The sequence below is a fragment of the Amblyomma maculatum genome, chromosome 4 (genome assembly GCF_055883805.1).
Source record: "Amblyomma maculatum isolate TAMU_Amacu chromosome 4, ASM5588380v1, whole genome shotgun sequence".
Classification (NCBI taxonomy): Eukaryota; Metazoa; Arthropoda; class Arachnida; order Ixodida; family Ixodidae; genus Amblyomma; species Amblyomma maculatum.
In genome coordinates, this window is record NC_139347.1 from 85,732,257 (window position 1) to 85,757,462 (window position 25,206).

The 25,206-nt window shown below is 42.5% G+C and overlaps 1 long non-coding RNA gene across 1 annotated transcript; it reads right to left on the reverse strand.

Moving 5' to 3' along the window:
• Positions 1–471: 471 nt before the first annotated feature.
• LOC146191560 (uncharacterized) lies at positions 472–2,446 on the reverse strand. Its single transcript, XR_014706663.1, has 2 exons — positions 1,042–2,446; positions 472–972 (listed from the first exon to the last, which is right to left on the reverse strand). It is a non-coding gene; the product is annotated as an uncharacterized LOC146191560 (long non-coding RNA).
• Between the last annotated feature and the right edge of the window lie 22,760 nt (positions 2,447–25,206).

Below are 25,206 nucleotides of genomic sequence, written 5' to 3' on the forward strand. Positions count from 1 at the left end.
ATATCAAGGGTCAACAGAAGGCCATGTGGAGCCAGTGTGATATTCTTCATGAAAGCTAAAGTAAAATTGTACAACAGCTGCTGTACCGTGCAGAAAAAAATTGATCATTTAGTGCATGGTTAACTGACCATGAATAGCATCTTACTCAGAGTATGATGTGATATATATCTGGTTTAGCATCCCAAAATAACTACGGCTATGAGGAACACAATAGTTGAGGGCTCCGGTATAATTTCGACCATCTGAGGTTCTTTTACATGCACTGACACTGCACGGTGCATAACGGCCTATTGTTTCGCCTCTATTGAAATGCCCGTGCTGTGGCTGGAACCAAATCTGCATCTTTGGGTTCAGCAGCCAAGCACTCTAACTACTGAGCCAGCACAATGGGGCCAAGTATCAAAATGCATGCCATTACATTTCTTTCTAGCCTGTGGTTTTCTTGACAGAACTAATGTATACAAGGAAAAGTAAACAGCAAGAAAACACTAGTTTTATTGCACATTATATTCACATTTCAGCAAACATTCTCTAGGAAAAAATTTCTCATAATGTTTTCATGGAAACCATGAACAAAACAAAACAATGCACTTACTCCACTCGAATTATTAATGGGCAAGGTTGCATCTATGCTACTACACTGCACTTATCACAAAACCACAAGCCCCATCTGCTTTGGCCAATCACTTGATGAAACTAACGAAGACAGATGTCGCACACCTCAGACTAGTCGTCTCGCAACATATCTCTGCATATGTTGCATTTCAATTTCATGCCTTTCTACTTAGTTTCAACTGTTGCCAGCATTACTAGTCACCCATCTTTTCTGAAATTCCTTTTTACGCTGTTGGGATCAGCATCCTTGTTAACGATGGTTTCTGGCATTTTGGATGCTATCATTTTCACATCTTCCTCATCTGGAAGAACGAAGGAAATGACAAGCTTTGAGCAGACAAAAAATTAGGGAGACTCCTAATCTCCTGTGCGTCCTACCTTTCCTTCGTCCGTGTCTGATTAGCGCAGCTTTTTATTGCATTGAACCTAATCTCCACCTGTAAGGGTATGGTGTGCCAGCGTTAATGGTTCTTGTCTGCACATCCCACTGTGGATTCTCGTTAATTTACATGCCCTTTGCTACAAACATTATTACTAATTCCTTAATTCACGTCTCTGTTATCTAAGATATACTCATTAGCATACGGTCGTAGGCTGCCCTGTTAGGTGATAGACAACCTGGCATAGACCTCTGTAAGCCTCAACCTTTCTTAATTGGAGCTGAAACGTTGAAGCTGAAATATTTCAAATATAACTTTGAAAGCTTGGCTTAACAGCTCCTGCCATGTCGTGTGGCCTCGTGACATTTGGCTCGTGGCACTTTTGGCTTGTGCACAGGGGTCATCTGTTAAATACTGGTTAACATGCATGAAAAATACATTTTCACACAAACTGGTGGCAAATGGTCAAGTGGTGCACTGCAGATTCTGAAACGTATACCTATATTCATGCAAGGATCGCATCATCACATAACATGATCAAGAGTTCTATCAGTACCTGTAGTTACATAGCATTTCAATGCCCATTAAAGGACCACCTCAGACAATGGTTGTTGTTACCTCAAGACCTGTTCTAACAGCGTACTGACGCCATTCCACTGAGCGATGGACATGTATATGCATACCCTAGATATCTCATGATTGTGGATCTCATTTATTTCTATGACTTCCAAGGAGTTCCTGTCGTCAGAAACTTTATAAAATCGGGACAGTAGTCTTGAAAGGTGATGAAAAGAAATAACCAGGTTACCTTGACGCAATGCTAAATTACAGAGGGTGAATATGCTGCATGAAGATACCAAGAAGCTTGTACAAAGAAAAGTGAGAGTGAAATGGCAGGATTTTTGAAACATTGAAATAAACTACAAACTATACTTGTCAAACCTGTCATTAAGGAATGGAAATCATGCAGTAATCAAAAACACAACATGGAGGACATTTTAGGTCATCTTCACAAAACACATACCCAAACCTCACACACAGCTTCATACTTATGAAAGAGGACAAACCAATATGCAAGGAGTGTGGAGATGAACTAACAATAAACCATATCTTACACGTGCGCCAGAGTCGAGAAAAGAGGAAACATTTTGTACAATTTGCAACAGATCCCTTTCCATCCCAGCATGATCCTAGGAGAGACGTGCAAATTTCCTGCATTTTTGGTTTCCTAAAATGTTCCTAAACAAGCTACATCCTAAAGAACATTTTAGTCATTACACACAAAATAAATACATTAAACCTTGTTCTTGGTGCATGGCAGCATTAGTCGCTTAGGCACCATAAAAATCAACACAATGCTGTAAGGTATACCTTGGTTAGCTATGTTATATGAGACAAGCTTTCGGCCTGGTGTGGTCCTTATTCACGTGACAGCGCTGTCATGAGGGTCTATGTCCCAGCGATCGGAAAGTGGCCTATTCCAATAATTTTACAAACTGAAGGTGATTGTACAGATTTCTAAAGACTGGAGTGCTCAACTGTGTTATCAACGTCCGCCTGCTTTGACAGCCTGGAGTGAAACTGTTGAAGAGAATACATTTTTGAACATTTAACGCGTTTCTGAAGGCGTTGCTTTCAATTACGGGGCCAACAAAAAGCAGGTGAATGTCAAACGCCGCCTAGATAGGCTTTCTAGCAAGACAGCGGTGTAGCGTGGAAAATCGCTCCGCCGATCCATCGCTGGCGCCGCTGACTTGAAAGGCGAACTGTTCAAACTTATCTACTGACCACACCTGAAACACTGAATTGCGCATGATCAAGGCAGAATTTCTCTAACACTGAGACTGGTAGCTATCGATTTCGCGCCCAATATTGTGAAAATCTGTCCTCTCTTCGATCATTGATACGTCCACGGTTGAACATTTATGCGCCTCGGGGTAGGCCAGCCGTGGGAACATGGATGCGTGGTTGTAGCAACGATCGCTTGCATGGCACACTCTGCAAAATTCCAAGAGTCAGCTTCTTCAACGAAATGTGCAGCGCACATTTTCTACCGCGTACCTAAGCCCGGCGATGCATGCATATCGATCCCGATCGTTTCAAAGCTGCGCGGCCGTTCAGTCGGGTCACGCTAACCTCGAGCATACGGGGGTTTAAACTACATGTACGCAAACTTCAACGACAAGAAAAAGATGCAGCCTAAGCACTTTAGTCTAGTAATCCCCTATATACCAAAGAACATTGCTGTTCACAGGGAATTCGGATCATTCACGCTTCCGGCTTTCCGGTTGTGCACTCTTGCGGTGCGGTGCAGTAGGTCTTCGCCTCGACGAGTCGATGTGCAGGCCTCTAGTAGATTCGGCATGTCTTCTGCCACGGCTCTGAGGTAGAATTTAAACGAAGAATTTAGCTAAAAACATCCTGTTTCCTCGGTCTGCATGTGAGGAACGAGCACAATGCCATTTCACATACATACTTTGGACTGCCGAATGTTCAGCTGCACGACGAGGTGTGTGTGTGTTGTGCCGGCGCTAGATCTTCAGAGGTTGATGCAGGACCTAAGACAGCGTAAATGCTAGGAATAGCTCGCTCGCATTACGGGCAGATCGGGGTGATAGTTTAGTGCGAAGCGAAAGCTGCTCGTGAATGTGCGTATCTCGATGCCAGCTGGTGGAGCTGGTGCAGTACGTAGCATATCGCCTGCAGCTATGTGCTTGACAGCGATGTTTGCCGTACACAACCCTAAGTGAAGACCGTGATCTATGTTAGAACGGATGCACTCTTCGTAGCACCTCATCGAGAGTCGCGGCTAGCTGATATCATAGAGGATGAGATCCATTCACGCGTAGCAAGCGGAATGGGGCCGCGTTCGACGTGCATATAGCCATGAGCCTGTATATCGACGTCCGCCGTATCTTTACGAGAATCGAATGGATCCGTCGGACGTACCTTTAGACACTTCGAATTCTATATGCTCAAGGACGTCCGTGTTTCCATTGTGGCAGTGTCCTCGGATATTATTGGGAAATGCGCGGTCCAAGTGAAAGATGTGTAGGACGTCATGCAGGTTCCGGGTGAGTTTCATTTTTTTGCCGCTCTTGCCTTCACATTGCAGACAATCCGTTTTCCGGCTTTTGCATATGCGGGTTTGTCCGGAATGAAGCAGATCAGCTATGGAGATGTGAACTTAGGCGAATTAATGCAGAGTGCTAATTTCGGCTAGTTGGCGCATATGTGTTGCTCTTCTGTTCCCGTTCTGTAAGCACTGCTTTTTTAATAAGTGATCCTAGATTTAAGCACACTATTCAGGAAGCCTAATCAAACCTTATACATAAAATTCTGGCCTGTTCACTTTGCACATCGTACTGCTCTAGTTAAGCGCTGTCTCGTCCTGTTCTCGTATAACTTTAATAGAAATTGAAAAAAAAAAAAAAACGATTTCACGCAACACGGAGGCGGCGTTCGTGAAAACCAGAAGCGCAACAGAGTTACGTGTTTCACTTTGCGTTTTTGGTTTGTTCTTGGAGGAAGGCGGGATGCGATCGGGGCACATCGTTGGTGGCATTTACGGCGCCGTGTCCTAACAAACGCATTTTTTACGTGGCGTTTCCAAAATGACACTACATGTACATGTCGGACATTGTCGCGCACAGCCCCGGGCTCGCATGCCATGTCCCCCCATTCCAACCCCCTCTGCGAAGCGGTCGAGGGTCATGATCCCCTGACTTCCTCGAAATTTACGCTTCTGTGTGATAGCGTTTTTCTGTTACTTGAATTAGATTACATTGTTCTGTTGTCTAATATGCGTATACGCCTCATGCCTTCCGTCTGCGGCTGGTTAGAAGTTAGAACCTCCTCCTTCCTCACGCGCTGCGTAAACGTATTTCATCACTCTATCTCCTTCAAACACATGGCATGTAAACCGGTGGGCAGGTTTGCCTGGTAACTATGGCAGTGGTTATTTTCCTTTCTCCTCGAAGTTTCGACTTTGATTGGTATGCTTAGGGCACTGGCAGAATTGTTCTTAGCACTTTTCACAGTCTCCGGTTTCAATGTGCAGTGCATATCTTACTCTCAGCAACTGTCGGAACAAGTACCAGGTGGCTCTTGCCAGTGATACGCTACAGCATGAATGCAGCCCTGTCATTAATTTAAGTCCACTGTTAGCTTCGAGGAATTCGGATTGCTAAATGATCAACGCGAATTGACACTGCCGAAAACAGACGCCGACAAGAATAGTTTGCGCCTACTTTGACTCGCTGTAACGTTGTCATAGATCGAAAGTAATGAAAAATATCTAAAATATTCAAACTGCTGGGCATGAGGTTGAGGGTGAGGGAGGGCAAATGAGATGAGGGTGAGGGTGAGTGAGGACCAGCAATATTTTTTAAGTGAGGATGAGGGCGAGGGAGGGCGAATAATGTTTTTTAAGTGAGGGGGAGGGTGAGGGAGGGCTGCCGATTGGAAATTGAGGGCGAGGGAGGAAAGGCCAAAATGAGGGCATTTGCCCACCTCTGGCTAGCACAGAACCGGGTTAAGTGGAGAAGTATGGGAGAGGCATTCGCCCTGCAGTGGGCGTAGTCAGGCTGATGATGATGATGACGCTGAAGGGTTAAGTACCACTTCAACCAGAATTAGGTTTCAAAGCAGGATTTTCAAAAGCTATTTATTATAATGTCACTTTTCTTTCCTTCCCCCTTACTTCTACCCTAATAATCATGTCAGGCATTCCTTGACATCTTTCAGTAGTAAGGTTATCGTCAAATATTGCCATCACCATCACTTGTCTGGCTTGGCATGGATAGGATACTTGGTATAGATAGGATCTGAAAGACGGTCACCGGAATCATTATGAGATTGGTTACCATGGAAGGATGACGGTATGAAGTGATCGGAGAATAAACGCGACCGGAGGGTGATTTTCACATGCTCCCCGGAACGTGGTTATATACGCTGAAAACAAGGAAATCACAAGCTGGAAGGCGGTTGCACTAGGCCGAAGAAGATTCCCGTAGAAAAAAGAAGGCATGGTGAGAGCGGGGGATGTATTATCTAAAGCTGGCTTACTCCGAGTGGTTACCTTGAATGGAGGAGGGTATGGTGACAACGGTAGAAGGCATAACCGGAGGGAGGTGCATGAGGCTTCTGGGGGTGAAGGTGGGGGAGAGTAAAATTATGCCTCTTTAAATAAGGAGCTTTCCTTTCCACAGCTACATGTCAATAGAGGCAGGCATTTTCACGTCATGTGAATAGGGCTGCTTACTCTGCAAAATATAAAAACAAGGAAGGGGGGGGCTCTAGGCGCTCAACGTCTCGTAATTGTGTAGCGGGAGCATTTGTACGAAGTTTCAAGTGTTTTTAATTCGAGTGCGCTATCCTTCTACTCAGCCAAAATTAGCCGTTTAGCCGATGTCTCAAGCCTCGACGTACATGCGCAGCAGCGACAAGGACGTGTCTGCGTCGGCGGTTTGAGTGTTTTAACGAGACCACACAAGATGGCCGAAATGGCAGGAGTTTTGAACTTGGCCAGCACTATGCAGATGGGACCGAAGCCAGCCGAGATACGTGGTTATCGAGTTATGCTGTTTTTTTTGCTGTTTTCTTTTGCCTGGCTTCTAGGTCATGCAGGCGCGTTCTTACAACTTGTTTTAAGCGGAGGATTATATCTATGTCACGTGGTCTTAAACTTATGCAGTAGATTGGGGCTCTAAGCTAGCGAGAATGTGTAAGATACATAATAAAGGAAGAAGTTAAGGAATCAGTAGGATTAGCACCGCGCATGGTCGATAACGAGAGTCTGCAAGGGGAGGGGCGGAGGGCACCATTAACGCTGTGCGTCATATCGTTAAAGGCGGGGCTTAATTGTTTTCCTTGATAACAAGTTAGTGAGTAAGTTCGTGACTGTCTTTCATAATTACAGTGCACACACGAAAACGGAACAGCACTGTATTGCGTCCTTCCTTTCTTGTCCCGTATGTCACGCTGTTGCTATGGAAGTGTTTGAAATTTTTAATACTATATGGAGGTAGCAAAAAGATGCGAATGTGTTCGCTTGTTGTAAATAAACGTGAAGGAAAACTGGATAAGGTCACTTCCTACTCCTAAATCTGAAGGTTTGGACATGTCTAATTTCGTATTCAGGTTTCGGCATCACAGAGTTGCGAAATTTAAACCAGTACATAGATAATTTTTTCACAACCCAGTAAGGCACTCAGCTACTCTGCTGCTGTGACCTCACATTCATTATTCGGCGCATTCGTTCGATATGTAGACACGTGGCGCGTATTTCCCTCTCTTAAGCATTAGCGTGTCACATACGCTAAGCAATCCTACACTAAGTTCGCACAGTTCTTTAAGCACTCATCTTGAATTACGCTGAGAACAGCTTATGAATTTGCAAATCTCGCTTGAAAAGCAGATTGTGAATGTATTCAAAGCACGTTTCAGCCTGCTGAAATATTCTCTGTAATCTAGGCTTTGAACTGCTAATTCCGCACGCGCCGTCGCGAATGTCTTTAGAAAACGCTCATTTTTATGCCCGTGAAATAAAACAAAATAAGACAAAAATTAAGGACATTTTTTTATCTCACTCGAAGAAAGAAATGCCTCGCGGCAGTTCTCATGGCATGCATTTTTGTTTTGTTGCACACTGCAAAGGCTTGAAAATTGCGTCTTTATAAAGGCGGGTATTGAAATTGAATATCACAGTAAAACATTCCGGTTTTCTTCTCAGGAATCAACGTTTTGATCGGTAAACGTTTTCTACTCATTTGTTTTTCGTGCTGCAAAGGCGCTCAAGAGAAGCCGGAGAAAGGAGGAGACGAGGTTCACTTGAAAAAAAAAATCTACGTTTTCACTCAATCCTCAAAAAAGTTAGATAAAAGTGCCTGAAACATTACTGCTCTTTCTTTAGCGCTCGTGCTCGTGAGGCCATAAACATAATTACAGCAGACCTTCAATATTTCCATAAAGTAAAATAGCAAGAAAGTGGTGTGGAATATTATGTTACTACCTAATCGTAAAAATCTGAAGTTTTAACACAGGAAGTATGTGGCAGTGATTAAATCACTCGATTAAGGCCGAGACAGTCTGCCTCTTTCTTAAGGGCGCCCGTACAGAGCAGAAGAAAAGAGCACTGAGTGTTTGATGGTATTTACATCATGTATTAACACCAGCGCAACCCAGCAAAAGAGAGGACTAAACCACGAGGACACACAAGCGCTCGCAAGCACTCCTACCCTACTGAGGTCCTTTCAACTAGGGAAGAAAATTAAAAACAATAATTTTTCGAAAGCTATTTCGAATACTTTGCAGTACTGTTTTCTTTTTTATATATAATCTATAACGTATGTGCGTCGCGCTTTTTGATCAATAAGCAAATTACACATTTAAATGGGCGAGCAATCGCCTTATCGATTTTAATGAAAATTTGTTTAGATTTGTTCGTGCCAAGGAGGCATGAGCAGAAATGCATTTTTCTTGTTCCCTTCCTTTCTTTCGGCAAAATATCGCCTTTAGATCGAAAGGCTGAGACCAATGACTCTATATCCTACACTGACCTTTTTCTTTTCATGATTGGCGCCAGCCAATCAGCACTTGTTTTGAGTACTGATGAAGGTTAACTGTCTTCGACCACTGCTGGAACTCTCTTTGCTTCATTAGTTCTCGCCGAAGATACCACGTTTTTCAATAGTGAGCAGATGCACAGCGTGTAATCTCCGAATGACACTTGACGCTTCCAGCATATCAAAAACATTATTGCCATGTTTATACGTGGCAACTTGTACTCTGGGAGTAACTTCGCTGACCTGAACAATGTCAGATTTGTTCCACTCTATGGTGCAGCGGGATATTCTACTCGCATTCCACTCCGTCTCCTATAAAGGTATTGTATATACTGCTATCGGTTCTTGACATCAAAACCTACAGTGTCATCTTTACACATACTTTGCATTACGAATTAGCGCATGAATCCACATGACGGAAAATAAATGAACACCTTAAGCCTCAGTATGAGAAGCAAGCGCGTCGGTTTGGGGTCACGAGGTTTACTTTCTTTTTAACATCGTACAAACCGAACCAAATATCTCCAGCAAATTCTAAAACGTATACCTTCCCATACAGGCTGCTTCGTAAATTTCAGTAACCCGTCAATATTTTTGAAGGCTTTCTTACCAACTCTGAAACGACTTGGCAAGCAAGAGGAAATGTTTTTGATATGAACTGGCTTTATTTGCAATGTTAGCGCACTGATGTCAAATATGAAAGAGATGGCGGTGGTAGATAACATGTAAGAGGAAATATGAAGGAGCCGCAAGTTAGCGCTCAACTTCATTCAGGGGGAAAAAATAATATTTACTCCCAGCTCAAGGGCGCGAAATCAACGAGCTCTTTCTAGCGCTACCGTTTCAGAGATCATAATAGCTGTTGTATGAATTTCGTACGGAAATAAACCGACCGAAAAGCTGTTTGAAGATGTGGAGCACGAACGTTCCTTTCTTTCCCATATGCCTTTGTTTGAACACACTGAGGCCACATGCTTTCGTATTGTTTGCCATCTTTTGTTTTCGTTTATTTGTGCAAGGTTAATCGATAATAATAGCGTTCTGTGGTTAGCCGAATTACTATATATAATATATCCTCATGTATTCGCTGCAACTCCCAGTGTTCTCATTGTTCGGCCCGGAATTGGAGTCAATGAGTCTTGTCGAAGTTCTGCTATGACAAGTGATCACAAATTCAGAGGCTAAATAGCTTCGACTTCAGCCGCCAAAGACTTCACGTGCACGCAAAGTGCGACAGCCATCTGGAATGCAACTCCGGTAGAGCTTCTCGCTCCTATTGAGAACAACTCTTCACTTAACTCATTATTGTCGAGCTTCGTAGTCCTGATAATAACTACGCAGTTGCTGAGGCAAACTGATATTTTTTAAGGCTAAGAAAAGTTTAGTTGGTTCTTCCGCTCAGTGCCATAATGAATTATGTTTTAAATGAAGCCCCAAGAGATTGGATTCGATAAACCATTTGTATATTCTCAACATTTCAATATTTAGGCCCCTTGTTTTGTTTTCTGAGCCTGTGAAGCTTTTTGTTTCCTGTTATTGAAACGGTAGTTTCGATATATCATTATTATGTGGTACTGTTGTAATGAATCCTTTGATGTATTGTCCCGGGCTTTTAGCACTGGTTCAAAAGGTTTCTAATGAGAGTTTACTTGCATGCAATATTAGGATTTTTGAACTTCACTTTCCTAGAGAGACTTTATAAATTTGGCTCCTTCACTCTGGAAATTTTTAGCGCACACAGACATGATCTAAAATGAGAGGACCCATGAGCGCTCCTGTATCCGCTGATCTTAGTCCTATAGTCTGTGTCTGCTGACTGTTTCCGAAATGAATTGCATCTAACCAGCCAAAATCTCGGTGCTTTTGCAACAGGGCTTCTCACTAACTGATTGGCTTTTTTTTTTTTTTTAGACAAGCCAAAAGCAGCCATAAAGCAGTCCTACCGCACTTTTACGAAATATTACATTGACGGGACTTGCTTTTTTCCACAAACTGGAGGGCGCTCAGACGGATGACCAGGTAAGCCTACGGCTGATTTCCAAATGCATTTTGTAATCAACACTGGTAGGAACAATTAACATCTTTAACTGCTTCTCTTTGTCTCCATATCATTGAGCACACATTCGAGTTTTGTCACCATGCCGTGATTTGAGTGACTGTTTACCATTTTATTTTGTACCGCGCTAAATCACAGTTATATTTCACTGTTAAATTCTACTGACGTGTTATCTGCTACTGTCCCCTACCAATGAGAATGATATTTTAGTAGATGAATCTGCCGCTCCCCCTCCAGAATATTGCAGGATTAAGTGTGACATGTACTGCACCCATTCTAACCTCGTGATATTTTGTGACAACAATGTTTTAAGTGATATATCTTCTTTTCTTTGTGCAACATATTAAGATGCATGACCTAAGCGCAACACGTGTCATTCTGTCTATATACCTTTCACCGCCATTATATCACGCGTATGGAACCTTGTTTTGATATTTTGATGTTTATTTGTTGATAGTGACTGGTCACGTGTTCTTCGATTGTGCATGCATATAATAAATGGGAACCAACAGCTTCTTTCTACATTCCTTGACAAAGGCCGGACCCCGACCGAAACGTCGGATTAAAGTTTTGTTTTTTGCACCGTGTGTCACCTCCTTTACGTTTATGCCCTACCGAACCCATTGGCGTGTGCGTGTGCGTGTGTGTGTGTGCGTGTGTGTGTGTGTGCGTGCGTGCGTGCGTGTGTGCGTGTGTGCGTGCGTGCGTGTGTGCGTGCGTGCGTGCGTGCGTGTGTGCGTGTGCGTGTGTGTGTGTGTGTGTGTGTGTGTGTGTGTGTGTGTGTGTGTGTGTGTGTGTGTGTGTGTGTGTGTGTGAAAGAAAGAAGCCGACTGTCAGCCGAGGCCAAGGAAAGCATTGGGGACTTTATTTTGTCTTTTTTTATTTTTTACTTCGGTAATCACATAAATTAGAAACGTAATCTGTTTAGGGGAAAGATAAATAAACACAAAGTCGAAGAGAAAACAATGTGGCGATGGTGGGAACCGAACCCACGACCTCCGAATATTGCGTCCGGTGCTCTTCCAACTGAGCTACATTGGTCGCTGTCACATCTGCTACTTTCTTGGGTATTAATGTTGCCTGTATACGAACCTTGAGAGTGTTCATCAGCGCCACCCTCAACCATAGCGGTGGAAGTGGAACGTCCTGTATTACCGCCAGCGTACTTGAGGGGCATACTTGTGAAAGCTTCATTCTGTATTGGCTCTTATTATCCAATGAAGGATTCGCCTTTAGAAATAGAAATTAATTCGGCGCCATGTTATTAAAAACGTTGCCAGCGGCTGGCTCCGCACTGGAATCTTGAAGACTCGCACTGAACCGAAAACAGTTAAGCTTTCCAGCTGTCACGTTGTTTTCATAAAATTCTGCACAGAATTATAATAAAATACAGAACTTCCTTAGCGCAAGGAACTTCATAAAAGCCAACACCTATTTAATCCTTAACCTTCAGGGCGTCTCAAAGGGTAGGGTAGCCGAATATTCAATAATAAGAAACGGTTAGGTATCTCAAGTATTAAAAACTAAGATCCAGATCTGTAGGCTCCCTTCCATAGCATATTGTTAACCGGGCAAGCCTTTTCGCGTATCAGTCGATCTTTTGATGGCTAGACTTTCACCGTTCGTTGAGGTCATTACAATATTATGTTATGCCTTTTACGCTGGCTCCACTGACATCTGGGGAACGACATGTTCTGCGGGTGAACAAGAGCATATTCTTTCCAGATAGGCCTACATGCATAGTGGGCATGCCAACTTCGCCCTAGAAGACTACGTACCCTGGAATATTTAGGTGTGCATCATGACACTATCGAATAAAATTGCGGCAAGCCTGGTATCCGCTACAAAAACTAAGATCAGCTTTCTTGGCCATGAGTATAGTACTGAGTCAATTGTGAAATATTGCAAGATTCTGGTACTGAAGTGTTGAAGAGAATTGTACAATATTCTGATACGCAGCAGCATTTTTGTCTAAATGTTTGCCCTTCACTAGCGTCGAGTATCGAAAAGTGTCATAGCAAACCAAAGGAAAACCTTTTTGTCAACAGCAAAAAAACAACTAGCCTAGTGGGGTGGTATATGCGGATATGCTTAATGACATGCGAAGTTCTAAGAAATTAAAAACATTGCGTCTATAAACAACCTAATTCCTGTTGGAACACGTGCTGTTCCAGACTTTCTGAGCGTGCTCCAGCAAGAATGTTTTCAATCCGCCCTGTAGAAGTTATCTGCAGCCAAATGGTTAGTTTCAACGTCTTCGCTCTCCTCACCTTCTGCACTTTAAAAACCCACCTTACACGCCCGGCTTCGCCGCTGCTCTGCCGAGAAGTTTCCCGTAGCATAGGTTTCTGGCACAACAGCATAGCTCGCAAGCCACGGCCCCAACAGCTACGTGAAACGTTGAGCGCGGGTCTCAAAGCACCCGCCGGCAGCCACCACCTCCAGCCGGCCATGAGCAGGAAGCCATATCCCGTGCTTGAAAGGTGGGCGCTTGCAGGAGCGATGACAACCACCCCCCACGTGTTAGGACCCGCTGGAAGCAGTGCCATCTGCGTACCTTTGTTACATTCCTTCCCTTGGTTTTAGGGGAGTTTGCTTCCAGACCCGTGCGGTGCCCTTATTCCCACAAACATTACAACGGCATTTCAGACTGTTCATGTTCATTTCAAAGATGCTTTTTATCATGCATTGAATTTTGATATCACGTCATGCGTAACGTATGCAGCCCCCCTGCTGCAAGACCCTCGGGACGATGCAGGTACCCAATAAACAACTTGCACGCTTTCTGTCTCTTAGCGTCAGACCCTCCATTCTCACTTGCATAACTCTCTGCTTTGCCCTCAATTTACGTAAAACATCTTTTGTTACCCCCACATTTTTGCATCATATGTGAGTACAGAAAACCGGCAGTTTTTATGCGGTATTCTTTTGAGAGCACTAATAAACTGATATTCATGGTCTGATAGTGCTTGCCAAATTCACTCTATCCCAATGTCATTCTTCCGGTTACTTTATTTTCGTTTTATAGACCTGTAGCTGCTACTTTTCCTAAGCAGATGCATTCCCTTACCACTTTCTGTGCCTCGCTCCTTATTGTAAACTTCTGCTCTGTTTTGAAGCTCGTCAACAGCTCTTCTTCTTCCGTGTAATAAATTTTAGTCCTGTCTTCCAGCTTTCCATTTCTAAATTACTTCCCATTGTTTACAGTTCTTCACCTGAGCTAATTAGCAGCATGGTATCTTCATCAGCGAATCGCAGATTACAGAGGAATTCTTCATCAGTATTTATCCTTCCCTAACTGTTCCCATTCCAGGCCCATGAATAACTTCCTCTAAGCAAGCAGTGAAAATATTGCAGAGATCGTGCCTTATTGCCCAACACCCCACCTTTTGAGAATTACATTACTTTCTTCGTGGAGGACTGAGCTTGTGCTGTGCAGGGAATATAGATATCTTCCAGGAATTTCGTATATGGTCCATCAGCACCCTAGTTTTGCATTGCCTGTACGGCTACTGAAGTTTGGACGGCCTTATAAATTTCGTTATGTATGAATACTAAGTGTAAGGATTGTTTATACACCGAGCATACTGGATCACCTGACTCCGAGTGTGCATATGATATTTCTCAAATCCTGCCTGATTTTGGTGTTTCATGTATCAGCAAATATATGGCAGGCCACTTTTAGCCCTAGCAGGAGGGGAAAAAAAGCGATTTGACGAACGTTATGGTTACAGTAGTACAAAAACAATCATCACAACAAAATGCGCAGGACACAGTGTAAGAAGATATCAAATTCCAGCACACCGAGGACGGCGTTCTATTTAAGACACAAAATTTGATTAATTATAAATAACAGGCGGTAATGAACTTCACTCGGGAGCTGTTCAGGGAAAAAAACGGCCTTCAAAATATTCTATGCAAGCGAAAATAGGTGTTAAAGAGTATTTATGACTGTGTATTTTATTCCTAGAACACACGGGGCTATGTACCAGTCGGTCACATAAGAAAAAAAATTTGATAACCATTGTTCGTGTGCCTAGTGTGGGGATATTGTTAAGATTTACCCGCGCTGTCAGAGAGTCCTACCTCTTATATCTTCAAAAAAACCTGACAGCTTTCCTTTGGACATTTTCAAGACGCTGCATATCTTTATTTAGGTGCTTACCCCACACAATAGCCGCGTATATCAGTGCATATATATTATATATATATATATATATATATATATATATATATATATATATATATATATATATATATATATATATATATATGTTTCATAAAAATCTTCCAGGATCCAGAAATATGTATAAGATGAGGTAGGGGCGCACAAACGAAAACAAAGGTTTATTTCCGACGTACCGGCCGGGGCCCGGCCTTCGTCAAGGAATATATATATATATATATATATATATATATATATATATAATATATATGTGTGTGTGTGTGTGTGTGTACCGGAAGTTTCGTGCTTTTTTACTAAATTTCTTATTTTTTCCGATACCAAATCTTAGGTAGGGTAGAATTTGAGAAGTCAGCTATATGATCAGACCGAGTGAATGAAGCTAAAGTTGCCCTGTTTCTATTAGTGAGTACCTTTACAAATACATTGTACATGCATGTAATTGGTGGCACGTTGAGCGGTATATAATTTTTCAACTCCTTGGCATCCCCTGTTTTATAGAATAAGACGATATTATCGTTCTTTCGAGATTCTAGTAATCTGGAAATCATGAAGTATTGCTCGTACAGAGTGAAATGCCTTATTTTCTGCATAATCTCTCCACCATACTTCAAGAAATCTAGATAATCCTCCCTACCCGCTTTCCTCCTTTTCATTCGATCTAACGCTGTCTTCAATGCGTTATCAGTTACCGATAGAATGCTAGTTGCTTTGCCCTGATGCTATTCTCATTATCGTCTCAAATACATTGGAAGTTGCATAGATAAGTGTAGAACTCCACGGTAACTTTGATTGCCCCATTCTTATTGCTACGTCACATATTGAAGGAAGCCCAAGAAGTTCTTCCGCATTGATGAGAAGAGATGGAAACAAAAAAATATATAGAGGCCCACCTTTATTTGCCCAAATATCTGCATGAGTCAGGGCTGCAAAGGCCTTACCATCGTAAGGGGCTACTTCTAAGACTTCATTTTCGAAAGCTCAACTGGATGGCCTTCTCATTGTGTAGTACGTTTTCGGTTGGGACATACAGTTCTGGCGCCGACTAAGCTTCTCCGATTATCCCAAAGTCCTACAGGCGCCTACCGCTGACAAATGCAAAAGCATGGGATGCTTCCTCTCTTTGATATCAGGAAGCGTGAGAGCTCCCTCAGCTGGCTGATTTATGAACTTTATCGACCATTAGGCTAAGTTCATCCATGAAGTGATCATCTAGCTTCTCGCTGATGCCTCCTCTCTCTTAAAACAGAATATCCAATCAGGAACTGCTGGGGACGACAAAAACAAAAAAAGCTTCATCCCGAAAAATCTAGTTCGCTGAAACGTATTTCTGCGCATTTTAGGCACGTTACTTCCGGCCAGCTGAGGCAGGCACAGTTCAGCAGAAAATTTTCTATTTTTCGCTGCTTCCAAGGCTAATGCAACAATAAAGTCATTAAGCGCCAAAGCAATTAGAAAGAAAACACACACAAGTAGAGACATCAAAAGAGCGCCAAAAAAAAAATTGGCAGAATCAGGCGCAGCGATTTTAAACTTTCTCGTTAATTTCCTCTCTCAGGTAAGATTACGAAAGGACGTGATCGCGTAACAGCACCCTTCATCACACATTCAGGACCGTGCCATTAACAAGCTACACTCGGGGGTTACACATAGTCCGCTTCAGCAAAGCCACGCGGAAGAACACGTGGCATGTTGTCGAAACATCAAAGATGAACGATTCAAGCGAACGAGCAAATATGTAATGAGGTTGCTTTCTTTTAAGTCTTTCAGCATGATGTCAAAACATCAAAGACGAACGATTCAAGCGGACGAGCAACTATGTAATGAGGTTGCTTTTTTTTTAAGGCATTCAGTGACACGCTGATAAATTCATGTTATACGAGGGCATGCAGCTAATTAGCAATAGTAGTAGAAATTAATAGGCCAATGCAAAAAAGACTGACTAAGGCGTCCGATGGGGGGCACCTGGAGCTTTTTCGCGGACGTTAGTTAAGAAGTGTTTTTTTTTTCTTCGTTTTTTTTTCTATAGGGGGATCGAAAACAAAAGCTAAGCACTGTAACTCATAGCAATGCTGTAGAAGGATTACAAAAGAGTAGGATGCCGTTGTAAGCTGCTTACACAGACATTTATTAGAGCACGTCGGCGATAAGCAGTGAATTAGGTTAAAATGCGTTCATTAATTTAGATAAGCAAGCTCGTAGCAGAATTTGCACGACAAGCACCGTATGTAGTCGGTAGTGCTATTAAAATAAAAACACATGGCGAAACATACCGCTGAGACCATTCAGAATGAAATATTCACCAAAACACAATCAGAAAGGTCGTTCAATATGCCAAACGGCTAGAAACACTCCAGGACCTTACCACAGAAAAGCGAACTTTACCTATACATCTGAATACAGAGAAGTTTTGTACCGAGTTTTTTGGGGTGTGGCTTCGAAACTGAGGTGGCAATTTGCTTCTTTTCAGTCCACAGAAACTACCAGTTCTTGCAGTGTCAGATGCTATGCCTCGCCACTAGTTGAATATGTATGTATGTATGTATGTATGTATGTATGTATGTATGTATGTATGTATGTATGTATGTATGTATGTATGTATGTATGTATGTATGTATGTATGTATGTATGTATGTATGTATGTATGTATGTATGTATGTATGTATGCATGCATGCATGCATGCATGCATGCATGTATGTATGTATGTATGTATGTATGTATGTATGTATGTATGTATGTATGTATGTATGTATGTATGTATGTATGTATGTATGTATGTATGTATGTATGTATGTATGTATGTATGTATGTATGTATGTATGTATGTATGTATGTATGTATGTATGTATGTATGTATGTATGTATGTATGTATGTATGTATGTATGTATGTATGTATGTATGTATGTATGTATGTATGTATGTATGCATGCATGCATGCATGCATGTATGTATGTATGTATGTATGTATGTATGTATGTATGTATGTATGTATGTATGTATGTATGTATGTATGTATGTATGTATGTATGTATGTATGTATGTATGTATGTATGTATGTATGTATGTATGTATGTATGTATGTATGTATGTATGTATGTATGTATGTATGTATGTATGTATGTATGTATGTATGTATGTATGTATGTATGTATGTATGTATGTATGTATGTATGTATGTATGTATGTATGTATGTATGTATGTATGTATGTATGTATGTATGTATGTATGTATGTATGTATGTATGTATGTATGTATGCATGCATGCATGCATGCATGCATGTATGTATGTATGTATGTATGTATGTATGTATGTACGTATGTACGTATGTACGTATGTACGTATGTACGTATGTACGTATGTACGTATGTACGTATGTACGTATGTACGTATGTACGTATGTACGTATGTATGTATGTACGTATGTACGTATGTATGTTTTCCATCTCCATTGCGGTCGTCACTGCTTTGGCGCGGCACCTCCCAGCTGCCGTAACTAAAGTCATCTTTGCTTTCAGTGACTGTATGGTTAATTTTTCTAAATTTAAAAGCTTAAAACATGCCCTCGGAGACCACTTCACAAAATTCAAAACTGACGAATCAACAAAATGTCTTGAGTTTCTACTTAGGTGTCAAGACTGCGACAGTTCGTCGTCGGACGCTATCATCTAGTTGTAATAATAAGCATCTTAATTGTGCTTCAAATTGCAAACAGCAGCGCTGTGGTCCATGTTGATTACGACCATGATAATAGGGGATGTCGATAATATGGCAACTCAAATTTTTTTAATGCCCGCGTATGTGCAGTAAGGGTTTTCTTTGAAATTTTCCTTCAATTAAACGTTCAGTTGCGAGTCATCACTTGTCGTGTGTTTTCTCTTTCGTCCATGCTTTTTCGTGCTTTCGCCATCCTTAGCAATTTCAAACAAACTAACCCAGCTTGCCATTTTTACTGAAAGGAGAAGGTGCGGCCATTAGTCGAGTGCATGCGGAACAGATTTCAGGCCCCCAAGTTCAGCCTGACATTTTCCCAGGAGCAAGCCGATTGTGATTTCCACGTGTACATTTTATCTGAATCGGTGCCACACGGGGAGGAAAGCTGGTTGCGTTAATCCAGGGATTGCAGTCACGATGGCACGTGGGCACAAAGGGCCCCTTATTAAGCAACATTGTTTGGTCCCTTGATGCTAGCTTTGTTTATGTACTTGCATCTTTCCAAAATTCCTATGTAACGTGGATTCTGATGAATTACATCCGGCGTCAGCTAAATGCGGGGCCAGAATGCTTGCTCCTTATAATTAGAATTTTTTCCGTAATAAATAAAAATAAAAGCTTACTGTTTTGTATTCCCTCCGTTTCTGCATCCAATATTGCAAAAGCTTAGCGCGAGTCAAGCAAAAATGGGAATTGCACATATTTTATGTTTCCACCATGCCCAAGAAATGCTTCTGATTTTTTTCATGCTACCTATAGAGGCGAATCATTCCAGATGCAATGTAACATGACACGGAAAAAAATGTCAACAGACTTTGCTCCCGGTTCCTGGTTAACAGCACTGATCTTTATTTTTGTTTTATTTTCCTCTAAACTGTGGAGACAGCTTATGAAATCATTTCGGTGGGAACAAGCAGACATCGCAGTTTGAGACGTGTTACCTATGAAGGAAGGAAAATATAAGTCCCAAACTTCTTAAATAACGCTGCTTTTAGACGCATTCATGTAAAATAATACAAGAAAAACGAAACCTTCTATAGCACTTGAAGAATATGTTTTAGCAAAGTGTAGGTGTACATGTTCTACATGTGAAAAATTAAAAAAAAAAGGTGAAAATTGCATCATGGAGACCGCTCGCATTAGTGTCATTTCTAGCAAATTCATACCTGGCGCTGTCGTTGTGGGATGGAACTTAATACATTAATAATTAGACTTAAATAGATTTCGTTTGTAGGTTCAGGGATCCTTACGGATTGCATAATAATTGAGCATTTTAAATGGTCCATGAAAATGTCTTAAATTTAGCTATTAAAAACTACCGTTCCACTGACTCTCAAAACAGTCTGATGGCACAGAGCAACGTAGAGTCCCTCCATGTGAAAATAAAGATTCAAAGGTTCAAACTTCTTTACTGAAAAATAAATACTTCACATCTGCCCTGATTCATTCAGTAATCACAACACGGAAATTATAATTCACATCACCACGCAAAAGCACTAATACCGTGCATTGATAATTTTTTAATTCAATTTAATGTCTTTAAATACCCATGTTTTTACACACCATAGATGAATGTAACCACCTTTATCCTGATGTGCTAATGAACCTCACCGCGAATAAAAACGTTGCACATTGAGAGTTGGTCATTTATTGTCTTTTTTGTTGTTGTTGTTGTTGCTTCTAAAGTGCATGTAATCATATTCGTTTTCTTTGATGACATTGCTCTCTGTAACTTTTTGTATTTGCTGGCCCTATTGCAAGGACCCATAGGTTCTCCAGTATATTGTAAATAAATTTGCTATAATATATCAAGGAATCTCTTCGTGAGGCAGACGCTATGTTTAGGCAAAAATACAAAGACTGATTAACTTCATTAGCATGCGATAATATTGCTGTGAACATATTACAAAATATTGGGAAGCACCCTTAAATACATATAGAGTTTTCACTTTCAAAAGGCACAAACAAAACATTTGCTATAAAGAATTACTTTGTGCTTGGAGTGATTGCGTGCTGCACGTACGCCATTCTCATCGTTATATTTCTCAAAAACAAGTTTTGGGGATTCTGTTTTGTAGTGAAAATTTACAAACCACGTCCAAAGCTTTCTAGGAGTGGCAGGCTCAACTGAAGGTATGATGACACTGTTAGGCTACCACATTATTAGAGCGAATGAAATAATAAATAATAAAAATTAATTAATTAAGCGCGCCCGTCCTGTTTGTTCTTGACCTCTGTCCTAGTCCCTAGCGCTCTTTATTCATCATGTCACCAAATTAAATAGGGTGCTGTTCCTGGAACAGAAACAGAAAAATAGATTCTCTTCAGCTTACATACGCCAGCTTTCTTTCCCTTCGTTTTTCAAACTGGGTACAAATACTCCTCTGTTAATATAACCCGAACTTTAAGGAAGCAGCCGAGTTTCTGAGCTTCGCTTGACGGACAGTAAATGACAGCTCTGCTTGACCGAAGTTTTGCAAAGTTCAGTGTAGCGGTGTGAAATTGTTTGATTCAGGAAAGGTCCGACATATGAAGGGTGTACCTGTTCTATAAGGAGACTCAGCTTAGTAAAAAAAAAAAGTTATGAATACGGATGGTGAATGTATACTAACATGCCTACGGCCAGCGGTGTATATCCTATCCGAAATTGCATTAGCCAATAATAGTGTTATTTAGTTGATCTGTTGATAAAAAGTGTTATAAATGATCTTTTATGGGGTTAAGGTCTTGCGGCCCGACTTCTGGCGAGGACAAGTGGGCTTCATATATAGCTTTGTTCTCAATCCGCGCTCTAAAATTAGAAATATTTTTCGGGTTTCTTTAAATGTATTGTGCAGCAATAAGGACAGTGCAATCAAAGTAAACAAAGAGTTTTACACAAATCTGCACCGCTGTCAAAGTAACAAGGGCGATACTGAGTGTAGCAGCAGGCCAGATCAACTAAAATTCCAACAGTAATTGAGAGCACACTAAAGACAGCTTTAGAAGGAATCAAAACTAAGAAACCAGCTAAGCAGGATTGAGCAACTGCAGATTTGTTTAAAGATTGTGGATACATTATGCTATAAAAACTGCCCATCCTGTATACGCAATGGCTTACTACCTCCGTAGTATCGCAATCACGGAAGAACGCTAACAACATCTTAATTTATAAAAAGAAGGTAAGTAAAGGAACTGAAAAATTACAGACCGATTACCTTCCTACCCATTATATACAACGCGCACAAGATATTTGCATAGGTACTCGTTAATACAATCAAGACCACCTGGGGCTTCAGTCAAGCAAACATCACGCAGGATTTCATAAATTTCATATCCACACTATCAACCCGGTGACAAAAAATTGTAGGAATATAACCAAACTTTATGCATAACATTCATACCGTATTTTTGCCAATCTGACTACCGTCTTCACAAACATGACAATACTCTAATTTCTACTCCAAGCGGCACTCGAGGCCAGTTTTTCATTTCAAAAACCAACCTCCACTCAAATCGCTCCTCGTCTGGTGCAGAAAAGTTTTCTCGAGAATCTCGATGTGCCAACAGTGCTGCGTTGAAGCGCACCTCGACCGCTACTCTACTAGTAAACATGGCGGACGTCGCATCCTCCACTGGCTGCGTGGACTTCTTTCTAGTGGCACAATAAGCTTTTCGCGCAAGTGGATACAACAAGGATGCACCGAACATTTCTCTAAAGCAATACCCGAGTGACAGCGACCCGGAACTTTTGGTACGTTGTCGTTTTGTTGGTACTGCGTTCGGCCATGCTTACCGCTGATGCCGAGCATAAATAACGCTGGCCAGCCGCCGGCACCGGTGCTTTAGCTCATCATGGCATTACGCTTCTGGGGTGCGGGCACATTTTCAAGTCGTCACTGGATAAATGAACAAAGTTTCACACCCTAATGATCGCAGAGTTGAGGCGCGCATTTCATGGCTAATGTTGAGCCCGCCCTGCGCTTCGTCTTTCGGCAGAGGGGAGCGAATTCGTGGGTAACGGCGTGGTGCATGCAGCAAGCTGTAAGGAGCCAGGGGCGGTTGCGCTGTGCGGACATCTGTGGTAGACTCCACGCATCAATGGCTTGCCTGTCACCTAAGGGTACGGGCGTACAGCGTCGGATGCGCGTCACTCTCGAGGAAGCATGTTGGTTAGCTCGTTCTACGGAGGGATATTTGCAGTCGGAAAAGGGCATGGCTTTTCAAACAAGTTTACAAGTACGGCTCCTAACTTGCTTGGAAACTGCCTGTGGCATTTGATTTTGGAGAGTTGAATGCAGAGTACACGCGTTGCAACTCTCTGCGAAGCAGCACCGCTCACCGCTCGCCCCCGAGCCCTTTGAATACAAAGGGCGAGCGTAACAGAGATTTCACACCAAACCTGAATGAACCCAAGTATTCACACCATGTTCTGCATAAACTCATGTCACCAGCAGAGACTGTTACGAGATTGAAATGCGCTTTCGGGCATTTTTCACAGCAGCCTTTTTCATGTAGCCCACAAAACAAGTTTTACTGGGCTGAAAACGTCAAGGTTGCTTGCGAATGACTTGACAAAAATGAGCGTGTTACACACTGCAGCACGCAGTGTGCGGGCCAAATTTCTCATTTATTTCGTCACCATATTCTAGTTACGCTGCTTCGATTGGAGGAGGATTTCCTGAGGAGATCTTGTCGGAGGAAATGCCAAAGGGCGTTCTTCAATCTTAATCGGCACTGGAGTGGAGGAGCGGGTGATTTCTCTACACCAATGAGTGGAGGTGCAGCGTGAAGTCAAGGCGCATTTGTGAATACTGGCATAAGCACCCCCTTTTGCAGCGAAAGCTACACTGCGGTAGGTTTTCAAGACCTCGGGTGGCCGCAGCTACGTCGTGAAGAGGCTTAGCTACATCGTGAAGAAGGAGAGGAAGACGAAGAAGAAGACGCAGAAAAAGACAAAGAAGAAGACGAAGACGACGACGAAGAGGATGAAGAATGCTCGGTTACCCGCAGCTAATGATTTCGCTCCACTTTCTGTTCAGCAGCGTTGAACCCTTCTCATTTTTTTTTACAAGATCGCGTATTGAAGCCCACTAAAGGAGGTTGTTCACTCAATCTTTGAACCGGACATCTCCAAGTCCCGAGGTGGCGCGGCGTTCGTGGCTTATGCAGAATTCCAATGGCAGATCCGGATCCGATTTCATTTGGAGCAGTCGTATACCAATGGCAGGATGGGAGCGAAAGCTGTCTGGTCCAATGGCGATTAGGATCAGGTATGAATCCTGGATCGCTCCGTGGAACAGTGATATTTTCTCCGCCGAAATATATGGATTTGGCCGGAATCCCGTATGCCGCGTCTCATGTTACCGTTTCTGCTCCCTGCCACGATTACTCGCCACTGCACGATGGTCCGAACAGCTTTGGATGACATGAAAGCTGCGCTTGCTTGCCGACATCCAAGGAGTGATTCACTGCGAAATCCTCGCGGTGAAAAATCTTGCGCAGCGGGCTGCATCGAAATCGAGCAGAAAGCGGACGCTGCCGGCAAGCACCGCCATCAGCCATATCGCAGTAGGCAGCTTTCGCAGCGACGCTGTGCGGACGAGCAGTGGCTGCTGATAGCAAAAGAAGCTGCGGAATAACTTGTCTGACGCAAGCATTTCTTCCATGCTAACCTTAAAAAGCACTTCACATGAGGTGTATGCGTGATTTGCAACGTTGTTCTGCTATACTTGGACGGCAGCAAGGCGACGAAACCCCGCAGCCGGCCATGAACATGTAGACATTCGAAGCATAATGTTTTCGCATTCGGACCTCCTAAATGATTCCGCAGCACAACTGACGTGAGAGAGAATAGTGTTTCTAAGCATTCCTTAAATTACTTGTTTTATAAAGAGCGAGTCCCACAATTAGTGTATGTGGGAAAAACTTGCATTCCCTTCGCTTGAGATGCCGTCGCGCTGCGCTCGGCGTCAGCAGTGTTTTCAGCCGCTTCAAAGACATGTGTTAGCTTCAATCCAAGATTTGTTTAGGCTTTATCAAAAATGCAAAAATTCATGACATTAGATATGCTTGTTTTCACAACAGCTGCTAAAATGTGCACGTAGCAGAGCGGGGGCGATCGAGGGCGACGGCGGCCATAGCATAGGGCGAAGCCACAAGAACAAGTTCTGCGCGCTTATTAGCTTAAGTCCACCAGCGAGCAGCTCCCGCGGGAGCTGAAGCATTTCAATGGCAAATATGAAAGAAGGGATCTACGTCGGAGCGATGCGCTGCGTTTCTGATCCGACCAAGGGCTCATGATCTGCCTTTGGAATTCAACGTTAATTTCCGGTTTCATGTATTGCTGTGTTCAGACAATGCACGATTGATGGCGGCACAAAACGCCGAAAACAGGCCCCGATAATTCTATCAGCCTGTTGCTTGGTTTTGTATCAGTTCTCTTAGAGCAGGAAAGAAAGACGGAACGAGAGTGTATAGGTCTACCTGAAGCGCACTGAAGTCGAGTTGCCGGACGCGTTTACCAAATACATTTTTGCTTCTTGCAAGCCCGTCTCGTCGAGATATCGCCTCGAAAAGAAGAGGAGATGGGTAAGGCTTCATTTTAGATTTTCTTATCTAAGTGGACCCCTCAGATTGAGCATCACCATCATGAAAAAAGAGGAGCTTAGAATCGAGTAAATACGGTATATAATGAAAACGAATATGGCTCA